The sequence below is a fragment of the Talpa occidentalis genome, unplaced genomic scaffold, assembly GCF_014898055.3.
Source record: "Talpa occidentalis isolate TD23 unplaced genomic scaffold, MPIMG_talOcc4v2.1 talOcc4.2, whole genome shotgun sequence".
Taxonomy (NCBI): Eukaryota; Metazoa; Chordata; class Mammalia; order Eulipotyphla; family Talpidae; genus Talpa; species Talpa occidentalis.
The window spans coordinates 13,580,458-13,595,498 of NW_023602073.1; the positions used below are offsets into that span (position 1 = coordinate 13,580,458).

Here is a 15,041-nt window from a genome sequence, read left to right on the forward strand (position 1 = left end):
CATTAGGGATCTAAAGTTGCTAAAGTTATAAAGAAAAGGGAATGTAACAGACAGTTAAGGAAATGGTTAGCCACTGGGGTAGAGTCAGAGCCATAAAGAGGATGCGATCTAGCAAGAACACCCTGAGATGGTAGGAAAATGGTGAGATCTTATACTTTGCTGGGGGCAGGGGGCATACAATCTTTTTAATATTGTTAATGTTTTATACCCCTCACATACATGATAAATGCTTGCCACACATTCACATTCAAAATTTAGTAATACTTATTTTTGAAAAAAGTTTTGAAACAAATAGGCAAATTCTTTTTTTTTAAAGATTTATTTACTTATGCATACAAGAACTGGGGTCCAGGCCAGAGGTGTGGGGGGTGAGAGGATTTACCAGAGACAGAGTGGGGAGCAGAACAGGCAGATTCACCGAAATACACTGCTGAGGGGAGCAACAGGTGAGGCAGGAGAGGTCTGCTGCGCCATGTAGGTTGCTCCCTGGCCGGCCAGGGATCAAACTCGAACTCGTGCTGCAGAGGCTGAGTATAGCTTCATAGTGCTGTGCTTAACCCCTTGTGTCACTAGGGAGACCCTGAAACAAACAGGCAAATTCTTAATAGAATGAAAAAAATAAGGTATAAAAAAAAAGAAGAAAGGAGGGCCTCCCTGGTGGCGCAAGGGGTTAAGACGCAGTCTATGAAGTTATCCGCAGCCACTACAACACGAGTTCAATCCCCAGCCAGGGGGCTACTCACATGGCGCAGCAGACCTCTCCTGACTCGCCCACTGCTCCCCTCAGCAGTGTACTTGGGTCTATCTGCCTATTCTGTTCCCCACTCTCTCTGGTGAATCATCTCACCCCCACACCTCTGGCTGTACCCCAGCTCTTATATGCATAAATAAATAAATCTTTAAAAAAAAAAAAAAAAAGATCCCAGGTACTTGTGGGCATTCAGCAAAGAAGAGATTATTGGAAGCACTAGCAATCAGGGAGGACCACAGAGAGGAGGTGAGTCTTAAGACAGCCTTGATGAACCTGACATAGTGACAAGATAGAGAAGAAATAAAAGGAAAAGAAGATAAGTGAAAAGATGAGCAAAGGCAATATGGATAAACAAGACTGGAAGGAATAAAAAAAAACAAATAGTCCTCCCTGATATCAGGCCTGGTCCCAGAGACTATGAGGTGGCCTGTGCAGCTTGGGGCAGGGGGTGGGCAGTGGAGGGTTGGAGGTGTGAGGTAGGGGGGCTCATGATGCAGGACAGTGACACTAGAGGTCAGAACCCCTTTAGAGAGGGGGGCTCTAGATGCCCTAGGACCAGGAAAAATCAGTGAGGCCGCCTGAGAGGAGGTCCAGCCTGTGATGACCAATGTCTTCTCTGAGGAGATGAAAGAGAGACACTGATCCTCATGGGGGTGCTAGACCCTCAACCCCCAAGTCCCTTAGCCATCTTGGGGAATCCAGGTTTTTTTTTATATATATATTTTGCTCTCTCAGAAATGCCCCATGGAAATTGTAGAAATTTCTACAATTTCTTTACCTGCTAGAGTTTAATTATATGGAGTTTCCTGAGAAGAAGGGGGATGTGGGCTCCTTACTGCCTTCTCACTGCATCTGCACCTGAATTGGGATTTCCCTGAAGCACCCCTCCCTGTGGGATGAGGTTAGAAACCCTGAAAACCATATGCCCAGAGGCCCCATTAGAGTGTGTGGTGAGTTGGGAATGTGACTGGGTCCCAAGAGGGATCTGCAGAGGGTCCCCATCGCCGAGGTCCCTCTGAGACAGGGTCACTCACATGGCCTGCTCCAGATGGGTTCTGACAGCAACCTGGGGGAGTGGAACAAGCCAGCCATGGGTGGGTTCCATGTGAAAATCTCACTTCTTACGTCTTTAAGGACAGGAAAGCTCTCAAAGGCGGATTATAACACATAATATAAATATAAATGCTGTGTATAAATATAAATGCTGTGATTTTTAAATGTCAGGTTTTTGTATATTATGGGGAATTATAGGGTCTTTTTTGTCATTCAGGTGAATGACCTTCCCTTTATAAAGTGTATCCTAGCTATGTCTGGCAGGATACCCTGTCCTGTTTCCTATTCATAACACCTGCCACTTTCTAGAATGTTTAGGAAAGTGGGACATTGTCTGTTTTGTCACTGCTCTAGCTGAGGTGCTTAGAGCAGTACCTGGTACATAGTTGATGCTCGATGAGTGTGTGTGTGTGTGTGTGTGTGTGTGTGTGTAAAGGAGGGAGATTTAAATAAGGGTTGAAGGGAGCATAATGGAGGAAGGGCAGGTCAGAGGAGGAAGGTGACCTAGTTCAAATCTCAGCCATGTCCACTACAGGGATTCATCTATATTTTCACATCTTCTCTACTGTTAGGCAGACCTGCCAGGAATGTGTTTTTGTGAGAAACTGATGCATCACTTGAGGAAAAAAAAAAAAAAACTCATCCAAACATACAACATAGCAAGAAATCAACTTGGTCCCAAATAGAAAGACTAGATGGTGGGAGGAAGACAAACTTAAATTTTCCATCTCATCTGTCAGCTTCTGATCCTCATATGCTTACTACAAGGAATTAGACTCGGTGTCAGTAAAACTTGTAGTCAGTATTTCACTATAAATTCCACAAAGCACTGAGCACAAACAGTTCTTTTACACTGTCTGTATAACAGAACATGGAGACGGTGTGTGGGGAGGTGACAGGCACTCTGGTGTTGGGAGGCAGTGCCTCCTTGCACCTGAGGACTCTAATCTAGCATCCATGGCACAGATGTCTGGCAAGAGATCAGGTTGCCTCACAGAGGAGACAGTGCACCAGTGCTGGTTTCACAAGCAGTAGAAACCTTTGCACAAAATAGCACCAAAAGCACATACAGCAGAGAATTCAGGACATGCAGAAGCTGTGCAGACTTAAGAGCTCACTTCCTGGGGACTCCTAGAGTTAATAGGGGGACTTCTGAGGGGAGAGGTTATGGGATGCACATGCACATTTCGTAGGATGCAAGAGCCCATCAACCTCTGTCTTACTATTTTTACTTTTTTTAAAAAAAAGATTTATTTATTTATTTATACAAGAACCAGGGTACAGGCCAGATGAACGGGAGGGTGAGAGGATTCACCAGAGACAGCGGGGAACAGAACAGGCAGACTGACGAAATACACTGCTGAGGGGAGCAGCGGGTGCGACAGGAGAGGTCTGTCACGCCATGTGGGACCCTCCCCGGCCGGCTGGGATCAAACCGGTGCTTCAGAGGCTGCAGACAACTTCACAGCGCAGCGTCAACCGCCTGCGCCACCAGGGGAAGCCCTCTGTCTTACTATTTTGACCAGTTTTATCTCCTAGCCTGATGTGACCTAGGAAAATCTAGGGGTTTGAGCTCTTGAACTTGAGAACAAGGGAGAAAGGTATAGAGAAAAAAAAAATCAATACAGCTTACTCATTGGCAAAAGACAATTTAGTAATAATTACTTTAAATATGACAGATTTTGTTTGTTTTTGTTTTTTTTTTTTTAAGAAAAGAAACAAGTCTGCATTAGTGAGTTTCTTAGAGAGATAATGCCAGGCAACATCAAATCTACTTTCCAGTTTCTTCACAAACATGCCACTTCTAGAGCTCCCATTCTAAGGGGCATGATTAATGAGATTCTTTGACCAATAAGGCCACATGTAAATACAGAAATCCGCAGAGGGATTCATCAATGCCCCATGCCTTCTGGAGGCATTTAACTAGCCACCTGGAGGATTCCTCTGTCTCTAGACTATTATTTCACGGCAAGGAAGAAGAATTGCCTGAGGTTTTCAAATTCATCGGAGTCAATAAACATGTCGACAGTCTGTGTATCTGCCACAGGTCAAATTTGGCACAAAACTACTCCAGAAGGCTTGCTCTTTTTCCATACTGGATAGCATACAGATAGGACCAAATGACAGAGAATCGGATCTCCACAAGAAACTATTTTTGGTAATGACGGACTTTTATTACAAGAGAAAAATGAAGACAATTGTTGACTAGAAATATTTTATATTTCAAAATGCACACACATTGAAATACATTCATCAAATTATTTAAGTCTCTTCATTTGGTAAAGATTTACATCTATTTTACAGTTCTCAACATTGACATTAACTTGCTTCATTGAAAATGTGCTATTGTATTTACCTGTGTTGTTTTTATTTATTTGTATTCTGGTTTTGAATCTTGATCCTGCCACTTAACAGCTGTGTCACCACAGGTCTGATACTTAATAAGTCTTAGTTTCCTCTTCTGTAAAATGAAGAACAAAACACTACCCACGCAAGATTTAAAAAGATAATGACTGCAACACCTTTACCCCTATTAATTAATTAATAAAAAAAAAGAATGGGAAAAGAATTGAAAAGGCACAGGATTTAGCATGTCCCTTTCATAATGTTCAGAGTTTCCTATGGCTCCATTAAGACAAACATCAGTCTAACTTAGTTCAAGTGATAATTATGGGCAAAACAAAATTCCTGTGAAAACTGAATAAAAAGATGATGGAGAAAAATTTTTTAATAAAGATAATGACCGCATAGTGATTAAAGAAGTGCCCTATATAGTAGATGCCAAATTAACTATTCTCTCTTTTTTTTAAGGTCTTTCTTCTCCTGTGCAGATGAGTGTGAAACATGACTGTTGGTGGTCAGCCCAGATCCTCTGGGATTCCTATGAGCCTGGTTATATTAGCAGCCAGACAGAGGGGTACCCCAGGACTCCCAAACCTGCACACTCTCTATGGGTTCTGCCATCCAGTGCATAAAGACAAACTTATTCTTAGTGCATAAGATCATCCATAGGAAAGAACTTTAATAGAATTTGTGTGCAATAGAAAGAAGAGAAGATAACAGTTTCCAATGAAACACCTGCTACCCATCCCCTTGTGGGTAAGTGTCCAGTTACAGGGTTGGCCCAAAAGCCTGCCACAAGTCTAAGGCAGCTTCTGGTGGGAACCATAAGAAAAGGGCAGAAGGGGCCAGGCAAGTCTGGAAGAAACAGGCAAGATCAAGGGTAAAATACCTTAGCCACTGTGATTTATAATAAATAGAAGACACTGATGAAAGAAACTGACCCCCTGCTGTGAACAAATGAGAGAAGTTAACCATTACAAAAATAACAGTTTTGCAGGAAATTATGTCACTGTTACAGAAGTTACTGTTTAACTGCTCTCCAGTTTCTGGATTATTGGGAAAAGGCTGTGTAAGTGAATGATGACAATCTGTTGTCATTCAAAGTCTGGAAATTCTAATTTTAAAAATTTGTATCAATTAATAAGACCATGAGTAGCATAAGAGTTAGAATGATGAAGGCCAGACACCCTAATATTTTCTATTCATATGTATTGATTTCTAACAATTACAAAGTAACTACAGTCGTTTCAGTGATTGCACAAACTAACATTTTTCAACCTCTCAGTTTTATGACCTATTTGATCATTTCCCAGTGACATTTTCAAATAGTGTGGTAAAACCATTATTGGGATAGATTTGAAAAGTACTCTTAAAGACATCTATGTGACCAGATGAAAAATATTTAGGGACAGTTAAGTTAAAAATATAGAAAAACTTACTAGTAAGAACACAGCACATCCTGAACACAGTCTAAATATTTTCCCATGATTAACTCAATTTTAATCTGAAAGAGACAAATGATGAAACAAGTTAATACCAGGAATTTTCTCAAGCCAGAGGGAGTGGGGAGAGGAAGAGATGAATCATCACAGTAGGAGAGCAAAAATCTGCATCCCCAAATAAGCTTTTTGGCAAAAGGCTGATTTAAGAGGAGGGGCTCTGAAGGCTGGGGCCTCTCTGGTGGTGCAAGGGGTTTGGACGCAACTTATGAAGCTCTCCACAGCCACTGCAGCATGAGTTTGCGCCTTGGCCAAGGAGCTACCCCTATGGCACAGCAAACCTCTCCTGTCTCGCCAGCTGTTCCCCTCAATAGTGTATTTCAGTCATTCTGTGTGCTCTGATCCCCACTCTGTCTCTGGTGAATCCTCTCACCTCCCCACTGCCCTGCAACCCTGGTTTGTACCCCAGTTCTTGTATGCATAAATAAATGTAAAAAAGAAAAAGGAAAAGAGGGCCTCCCCGGAAGCACCGCAGGTTGAGCACAGCGCTATGAAGCTGCCTGCAGCCTCTGCAGCGGGGGTTCGATTCCCAGCTGGCCAGGGAGCAACCCACATGGTGTGGCAGACCTCTCCTGTCTCACCAGCTGCTCCCCTCAGCAGTGTTTTTGGTCCGTCTGCCTGTTCTGCTCCCCACTCTGTCTCTGGTGAATTCTCTCACCCTCCCACTCCTCTGGCCTATACCCCAGTTCTTATATAAATAAAATAAATCTTTAAAAAAAGAAGAAAAGAAAAAGATGTTTACATATAAACTTTTGTAGGGATGGGAACCAGGAAGTTCCAATCTCTTATGCGCCATATGGGTAATCTCCCTGACCGGGGATCAAACTCTTGCTGCAGTGGCTTCCGGCAGCTTCATAGTTCTGAGACTTAACCCCTGGCACCAGTGGGGAGGCCCCTCTTTATTTCTTTTCAATGCAGAAGATAGAACTTAATCTGTATACAAGTATCCAGAGCGCCTGCCCTGGTAACCTTCCCAGATGACTTCCCTTTCTCCCCTGACTCCCAGTCTCCCTTGTTTTAGCTTTTTAAACTGATGGTGTGTGAGGCCAAGTGGGTGAATTAGACAGTCATGCTGGGTCTTATCCAGGTATACAGGATGGCATACATGCCATTAGTAAACTTCTTTTGACATTTTTCTCTTATCAATTTGTCAGATACTTATTTGATTATTTGCCAGCCTAGAAGCAGCCAGAAGGCTATGGGATGATCGCCTTTGCACCTGATCACATTACATTTATTACAGCATGCACATTATTTTCCACTTCTTTTAAGTCTGAAATCAGGATGTGTCTTAGTGTCAAAAAAATCTTACATTTGTCATTGACCATGTGGTACTTTTTTGCACAGGCAGTAAGAAGAACCTGGCCATACTGCTAATATTGCCAGCACTTGAATTGAGCTACATGCATGGATACTACCTCATGTTAAGTCTAACTGATTGTTGCATCAGCAACACCCCACTGATGAAGAAAAGAAACAGGAGTTGTGGAGCAGGCTGTAGGATGCAGGATGCTGTTCACAAGCATGAGCCTGGCATTTTTACTGACAGAGAAAAGTGTGGGTCAAACTGAATACTGAATTTAGGGCTTTAGGGAGGGTGAGTCCACTGATATACTCGACCCCCACCCATGGCTCCAATCTTATTAACAAGGCATTCCACTGATCAGCCCCTGGGATGCAAAGTACATCAGTCAATGGCCCCCCTGGACTTTCCTGGTCACACCTCACCTATTGCCCCAGGGCAATCAAGCATCATGCTCTTGACTAACTTGAAAGGAGCCTTGTACACCCACAATTGACTTTTAAATTTTTTTTTAAGATTAGCATTAAAACAAAAAAAATTAGGAATGTCTTCACCAATATTTTGCTTATATTTTCTCATCTATTTGCAGGAATGTTACACAGTAGAAATTTCATCTCTATGAGTCTAAAAGAACACTTTTAACAAGTATAAAAATTTTAAGAATCTATGCTGTAAGAAAGCATTGTGTCATCACCATTTTTTCTTTGTTGGGTTACATAAAAGAGTGAGGCACTTTGTAATCACAGGTCTCTGAGATTAGAAAAAGTAATATCCCGGTCCATAGAGTCAGCACTCATAAATCTCTCCTACAGTTTTTACATGTACAGCTGGCCTCTCCCATCTGACCCTCCCTGACAAGACTATACTCTAGTTGCCTCTCAAATCAGTTTCCCTGTAAAAGGAGGAAGCAAACCCTGGGGCTGGTTTTTCTAAACCCAGTCATCATCTTATACTCTCATCAGCCAGTTTTGATTCCAAAATAGTATAAAAATATTTTTTCATAATATTCCTAGGGTAGTTTACCTCGGGTAAGGCCAAGTGCTAGTATATTAACCAAAAAGAAATTACACTTAGAATCATGACTCAGATTACCAAAGACTAATTGTTGTAGGAAAAAATAACAAAGTCTAGAATCATTCCGAAAAAAAAAAAAGCATTCATGACTCTCTGTCAACTAGACCTGGAACCATTCCCTGCCCAATCTGGTTAGCTTATGTTACACCATTCTGTATTATAATGTGGACTCCAGGAGCCCTTTCTTTAGGCGGTATACAGATGTATTCTACCAGTTTCGAACCTTCACTTCCACATTGGGTAAACTGGGGAAAATCCAGAATTATTTCCAACCTTCCTGGGAAAATCAAATCAAATCATTTTCATATCATCCTAGATAAAAATTCATGTCTTATGAGGCTTCATATTGTGTTGACAAAAGGGTGCAGAAAGAAGAGTGACAGATCCTATACAAGCTAGGTTTTTTCAGATAATGAAATGATAAAATTGAATGAATAGGATACCATGTCATATAAGATTATTCTATTCAACCATCACTCCCAATCTAAGTTATTTTAAGGAAATTTTTATCAAATTCCTTGTATCATTTCTACCTCTTAAGTAGAGCCAATTCAGCATATCACAATATGAATATATAAATACACATTTATTATTTTAAAGCACACACAGATATATGCAGTTGCCCCTGGAACAATGCAAGGGTTAAGGATGCCAATGCTCTGTGCAGTATAAAATCCACTTGTAACACTTTTTCTCCCCCCAAAATGTAACTACTAGTAGCATGCTATTGACTACAAACCTTACCAACAACAAACACTTCATTAATACATATTTTGTATGTTGTGTCATGTTCTTACAATAGACAACAAACTGGAGAAAAGAAAATGTTAAGAAAATCATAAAAGAAATACATTTAGGTATTTATTGAAAAAATCTACATCTAAATGGACCTACACAGTTCAAACCAGTGCTGTTCAAGGGTCAATTGTAGTTGGTATTTGTCTACTATATTTACAAGTCCAAGCAATTTTAACATTTCGACAGAAGCTAACTCCTAAAAAGCAAAAAATGCTGTCTTCTCCACATGCCTATAGATATTATATAAAGGCAGAAGCTCTATCAATTATCTACTATCACCATATACCACGTGTTTTCTTCAAAGTGGAGGATGTTAGTTTTAACACTTTTATTCTCAGGAATTCTTTAAAGCCACTGTGTGGTGTAACAATGTCGTCTATGGGTGCTGATTTCAAAAAATATAATTAGGAAAGAAATGCGGTTGTAGGTGGGTATGACCTTAGGTTACAAAAACTGGGGGTGTGAACAAAGGGCAGAGTAGGCCCAGTAGACTGATGGAGGGTTACTGGTGATTCGGCGGTGGGCATGGTGTAGGAACATGCAATGGAAGAAGTGTGAACTTGCACTCCCTAAAACATATACAGTGTTGTAAGCCAACGTCAACTCTATTAAAAAAAGATAGTGAGAGAGAGAGATTAGATTAGTTGTGAGGGTTAATCTTGTATGTCAATTTGACTGGTCCATGGAGTACACAGATTAGACATTATTTTTGGGTATCTGTGAGGGTGTTTCCAGATGACATCAGCTTTTGAATCAGTAGACTTGGTAAAATGTATTAAAAGAGTTAATAATAAGCAAGCATATGGATAGTGCTCCCTCCTGTGGTCAAATTCCTTGAAAATTTTCCAACATAGGAAAGCTAGTCTTTTGCAAAGCCCACATGGATGGATCATGGACCCAGACCTCAGAGTCTACCTACCACTCTAGGTGCTGGGAACAAACAGGGACTTTTTTTTAATTTTAATTATTTTTGCATAGAAGAACTGGGGTATAGGCCAGAGGTACAAGGGATGAAAGGATTCACCAGAGACAAAGTGGGAAGCAGAACAGGCGGATTTACTGATATACACTGCTAAGGGGAGCAGCAGGCACTGTGCCATATTTATCTCCCTGGCTGCGGATCGAACTGAGACCATAGCGGTAATAGCACTGAGACTTAACCCCTAGGCCACCAGGGAGGCCCCAGGGACTTTTTATTTGAAACAAAGGACATAAATAAATCAGGGCACACTTTTAAGTCATAAAGACATTGAGGAAAATGGAATTTAATTAATTTAATTTAGTGCCAGTGTCTGATAACCTTAGATTTTCATATTTTAATATGCAATTATGAATAACGGGACTATAACATTTAAAGAAATGAATCTTCTGAAGAGAAAAAATGGTCTTGAGATTTGTGGATTCTTCTCGTTATTATTAAATGTAGTGGTTTTCAACCAGCAGTGATTCTGCTCTCCAGGAAAGAGTAACAACATCTGAGACTTTTGGTCATTCACAATATCACGGGGCCTCTGGAATACCCTGGTCCTTGTTTGTTACCTTCCTGTTGTTGAAAACCTGATGAACTGGAATACCTTATGTGGGATGGAGAGTGAGATTAAACATGAGCCCAAGTAAAGCTCCTGTAAGTGCTTAAAGGCCCCCTGAAACCTGAGCTAGAAATCCTCTGAGTCCAGTCTATAAGCTGCTTAAAAACCCCAGCCACCTGATACTCTGCTTCCCTGCTTCCTTGCCCTGGTGACCAACCTCATAAAACCAGGATCCCCACCACACTCACCCATTCCCACCACGCTCACCACACTCACCCCACTCACCCTTCCCTACTATATGATCCTCAATAATGTTCCTCTATTGAAACCACAGGCTCTTTCAAAATTCATATAGATTAACTAGTGAAAGTCAGAGAAAGACCCTTCAGAATCAGTAACAGCACCATAGGGTGCTATGGGACTTAGTAGGTAGAGGCCAGGGATGCTACTCAGCATCTTCCAATGCACAGGACAGCCTTCGCCCCCAACAATCTGACCCCAAATGTCAGCAGAAACAAGGTTGGGAAATCCATATAAAATATTCTATAATCCTTTTCACATTCAATATATAAACTTCAAACTTTGAGCAGCTATATCATCCCTATGCCTATGCCTATGCAGGCGTCTCTTTAAACAAACAGGTCCCTCTCAGAAGTAGCTCTTCCTGCTCGCTTGTGTCTGCGCAAGAGTCTTCTTCTCCTTTCCTTTTTTTTTTTTTAATATAATAAACCTGCCCATTTGGATATAAGCAAAAGTCTCTTCCTCATGGGGAAACTCACTACATGCTGCTGAAAGGGAAACTCGGGTTAAACACTAATATGAAGAACCAAGTTTGATGAGGTAGGGAAACTAGATTGTCCTCACGTGTGTAAATCAGCAAACTATAAGACAGGACTCAACGTGTCTTGAATCTCCCGCTCCTTCCCCCTCAGTGGAACTATGGAGGAGTTTATATACAGTTATTAGCCTTTGATTTGGGGGAGTGCATGTAGGTCTTGCCATAAATGCACTCCCTAATCAGTCCTCTCTTCTATTGTTTTGTTTCCAAATAAATCCCATTTGTGGTTGGAATAACTGATGTCTTCTGTTTGAGGTCAATAGCACTCAACAATGTCCGTTTTAAAATCTGTACGGCCTGTAGAGAACATGATACTACCTTCCAATAAGAACTTCTGGTTTATCTTACTTTGCTGCACAACCCTGCAGTCAGAAAGTTACCACGGAGAAAGAAAAGCTACATGAACTGGTATAGAGAGATATTCTATTCACTCCAAAATTTCCCATTTGCCTCCAAACCCAACAACAGGAGAAGGGCCAAGCCTTTCCTTTGAATGAAGATCAAAGTGATTAGTAAATTGAGTCTGACACTGCAAATTACTGAATTGAAATTAGCACATAAAGTGAACCTTTTCAATGAACCTAAGACTAAGACTGAGAGATCAGAAAGTCGTGGAACCAGCCAAGAGGCAGAAAGACTTGCCCCACTCAGCAGAATTAAAAGGACAGAAATAAAGTGACTTCTCTAATTACACCCCATGAGTCCTAGTGTTCTGGGAACTAGGCATAGTGGTTTCAAATTGCAACATCCTATTGGGGTAGAGAAGATCAGCCAGAAAAGTTCTGATGGGAGAATATAATCATCATGGGTTTGAAACTTTAAGGAGGCTATGATCAAAGAAACAGCTCTGGGTGAGAACAGAATCTACAGTATGAGGTTGGGGTTACATAAGCAACATGCTGTGGAGCTAAAGCGGTGGAGGAGAGCATAATTTGCCACCCCAAAGTATGCCTCCTTGGCATAAGAATTACCTGGAGCTAATTATTTTTAAGAATTAACAAACATGGGAATAGAACCCGCTTTGACTCAGACAGACTCCATCCAGTAACTGTATCTATTGGGTGTTGTTTAAGCATTGAGGAAAACAAGAAGGGTTGTTAAAATTTACCTTATCCCTTGCACTGGTGAATTGGCAGTGGAAATTCTATGGGGACTACACCTGAGAAAAGAAAGCAAACATTGTAAGAATAAATAAATAAATTTTAAAAATTCAACAGGCAATTATAAGTCAGAGGTATTCTGTAGGGGAGGTGGGAGAAGGATCAAAATGGGGTGGGAAGGGCACAAGGGACTATGATGATGGGACATGTGTGAATTGGTGGTGGAAATTTCATGGGGACTACATCTGAGAGGAGAAAGCATACATGTACAAAAATGAAGAATGACATAAAATATATACATTAAAAAGTGGGGTAGGGTGGTTAGTGTGAAATTTAATAAAATCATTTTCTCCCTCAAATTTTTTTTTTTACCTTTATTCCTTCAGAGCCTTATAGTCTGGAAACTGAGAGTTTCAGCAAGGCCATAAATTTTGAAGTCTTTACTTGAAGGTACTTATTTACTTCGACACAACTTTTTATTGTTGCTAATGCAGTATCTTCCCAAGGTCAGGTCAGCTGTTCCTTGGCTCTTTAGCTTGATCCCTTTAGTTGAAAGGAGAGAAAAGAGAAACCTTTTAATTGTTTTATGTTTACAATTTAAAGACAGAAACTGAAATGAGTCTAACAATGTTAGAAAGTATAGTCTACCACCATTTTTTTTTTCCCTTTCTTGGTGGTGTGGAACCAACCGTAAGTATTCTTAGCCATTGCTTTGTCATTTTGTGTGTAACTGCCATCTTAGAATTTTAGGTTTTGCTGTCTCAGGAAAGACTGCATTCCAGGGAATGTTTTGACTCCCACCCCACTCTGGTCTTATCTCAGACGGCCAGCCACAGTGGAGCCGAGTAATGGGTTTAACTAGCCATAAAATAGAGCCAAGCAATTAGTGCCACTAATGGGGTCAAACTAGCCATAAAGTAGAGCTGCATCTTGATGTGACCAATCAGCTCAAAAACTGAAACTGTGTACCCACTGTTGTTAAGAAATGCACCTGTGTAACCAATGAATGATTGCCAACATGATTTAATTTTTAGGAATCTACTTGTAACCCTATATAAGATCCCTGTTCCCTTTGTTCAGTGCTCTCGACCTCTGCCCTTGCATCGGTGTGTGTTGTGAGCCCGGACTCGAGCCCGTGATAAACTCCTTTGTGTTCTTGCATCGGCTGTCTGTGTGTGTGTGTGTGTGTGTGTGTGTGTGTGTGTGTCCTTGGGGGCTGCACTGGTCGACGTTGGGCACAACAGGTGGTACATAAAATAATGGTAGCTTAAAAAAAGATACTCTTACAGTTATTTAAATATGAAACATATAAACCTTAAACATTTTACCTCAGTCTTCACTAGCAAAAATAAACTTATGGAATAATGCACTAAACTTTTGCTAGTGTGGAAGGAGCACAAGGGACTATGGTGATGGGACATGGTTGAATTAGTGGTGGAAATTAAAAACCTAAATGTAGTCGAGACGAGGCATAACTTCCTTACATCCAATTTGCAGGTTTTATCCTATTTATCCAAACATTCCAGCTATTGCAAAATCTTCTGCACACGTTGTGCAGTTTTCCTATTTAATGACTATCAGTTTGTTAGAGGGAAGAGGATGTCCTAAAGCTAATTCCATAAAGGCTTTGTGGACTCCACCCTCCACTCCAGACCAAAGCCAAAAGACATTGGGAACTCCAAATCCCATCACCACCAAAGGGAAGGTTGCTGGGACCAGAGGATGGGGTTAAGCAGCCAGGTGAGGTATAAAGCCAGACACGTGGGCTTTGGAGGGGATTCCCCCATCTTAGCTCCCCACCAGCTCACAGCATCCAGCCAGCTCTGAGAGTGCCTCTGGGTTTCCAGGTAGGCGGATCGGGTAGGACACATTAAAGACTTTATTTCCCTATTTTCTCCCTGAGTTGTACATTTCCTCATTTCCCTTTCCCTTGTAAATAAACCTTTTATTAACCTTTTTTGTGTGCTCCTGTAGTGGAGTATTAATAAGTCCCTTTAAAGTGTGCAGGTGAGGACCTGTTGAGGGCAGCCCCGATACTGAACGGGTTGCCTAGCTGTGGGTCCTCACCCGCGCGCTTAAAAGGGACTTACTAATACTCCACTACAGGCACACACAAAAGGTTAATAAAAGGTTTATTTACAAGAGAAAGGGAAATGAGGAAATGTACAACTCAGGGAGAAAATAGGGAAATAAAGTCTTTAATGCGCCTGACCCGATCCGCCAACCTGGAAACCCAAAGTCACTCTCAGAGCTGGCCAGACGCTGCGAGCTGGCGGAGAGCCAAAATGGGGGAACCCCCCCCCCAAAAAAAGCCCACGTGTCAGTCTTTATACTCACTTGACTGCTTAACCCCACCCTCAGGTCCCAGCCACCTTCCCTTTGGTGGTGATGGGATTTGGAGTTCCCAGTGTCTTTGGCTTTGGCCTGGGGTGGGGGTGGAGTCCACAAAGCCTGTATGGAATTAGCTTTAGGGCATCCTTTTCCCCCTAACAGACCCACAGCCAGGCAACCCGTTTTTATATCGGGGTGGCCCCGTAACAAGTTAATGGAAATAACCCCTACTTTTTAAGTGTGGCCTGACCACTCCCAGCGTGCCAAGGTCGAACTTCGAACTTCGCCGGGACAACTCAGCCAGCGCAGATAAACACGCCCTGTCCCTCCACTTCTCCCAGGTAAGCGCCATAAACGAAGGACGCAAACTCCGATTGGCCACCGACGCCGAGAGCCTGCACAGAGACCTTCTGAGCATGCGC

The 15,041-nt window shown here is 41.8% G+C and overlaps 1 long non-coding RNA gene across 3 annotated transcripts; it reads right to left on the bottom strand.

Annotated features, from left to right (window-relative positions):
• Nucleotides 1-326: 326 nt before the first annotated feature.
• On the bottom strand, nt 327-15,009 carry LOC119251691 (uncharacterized). 3 transcript variants are annotated; one of them, XR_008553010.1, is made up of 6 exons: nt 14,851-15,009; nt 12,661-12,831; nt 12,297-12,347; nt 5,587-5,651; nt 4,161-4,265; nt 327-580 (listed from the first exon to the last, which is right to left on the bottom strand). It is a non-coding gene; the product is annotated as an uncharacterized LOC119251691 (long non-coding RNA). The 3 variants fall into 3 exon arrangements; XR_005126571.2 differs by having other exon boundaries at nt 4,161-4,287; XR_008553009.1 differs by having other exon boundaries at nt 4,161-5,651.
• Between the last annotated feature and the right edge of the window lie 32 nt (nt 15,010-15,041).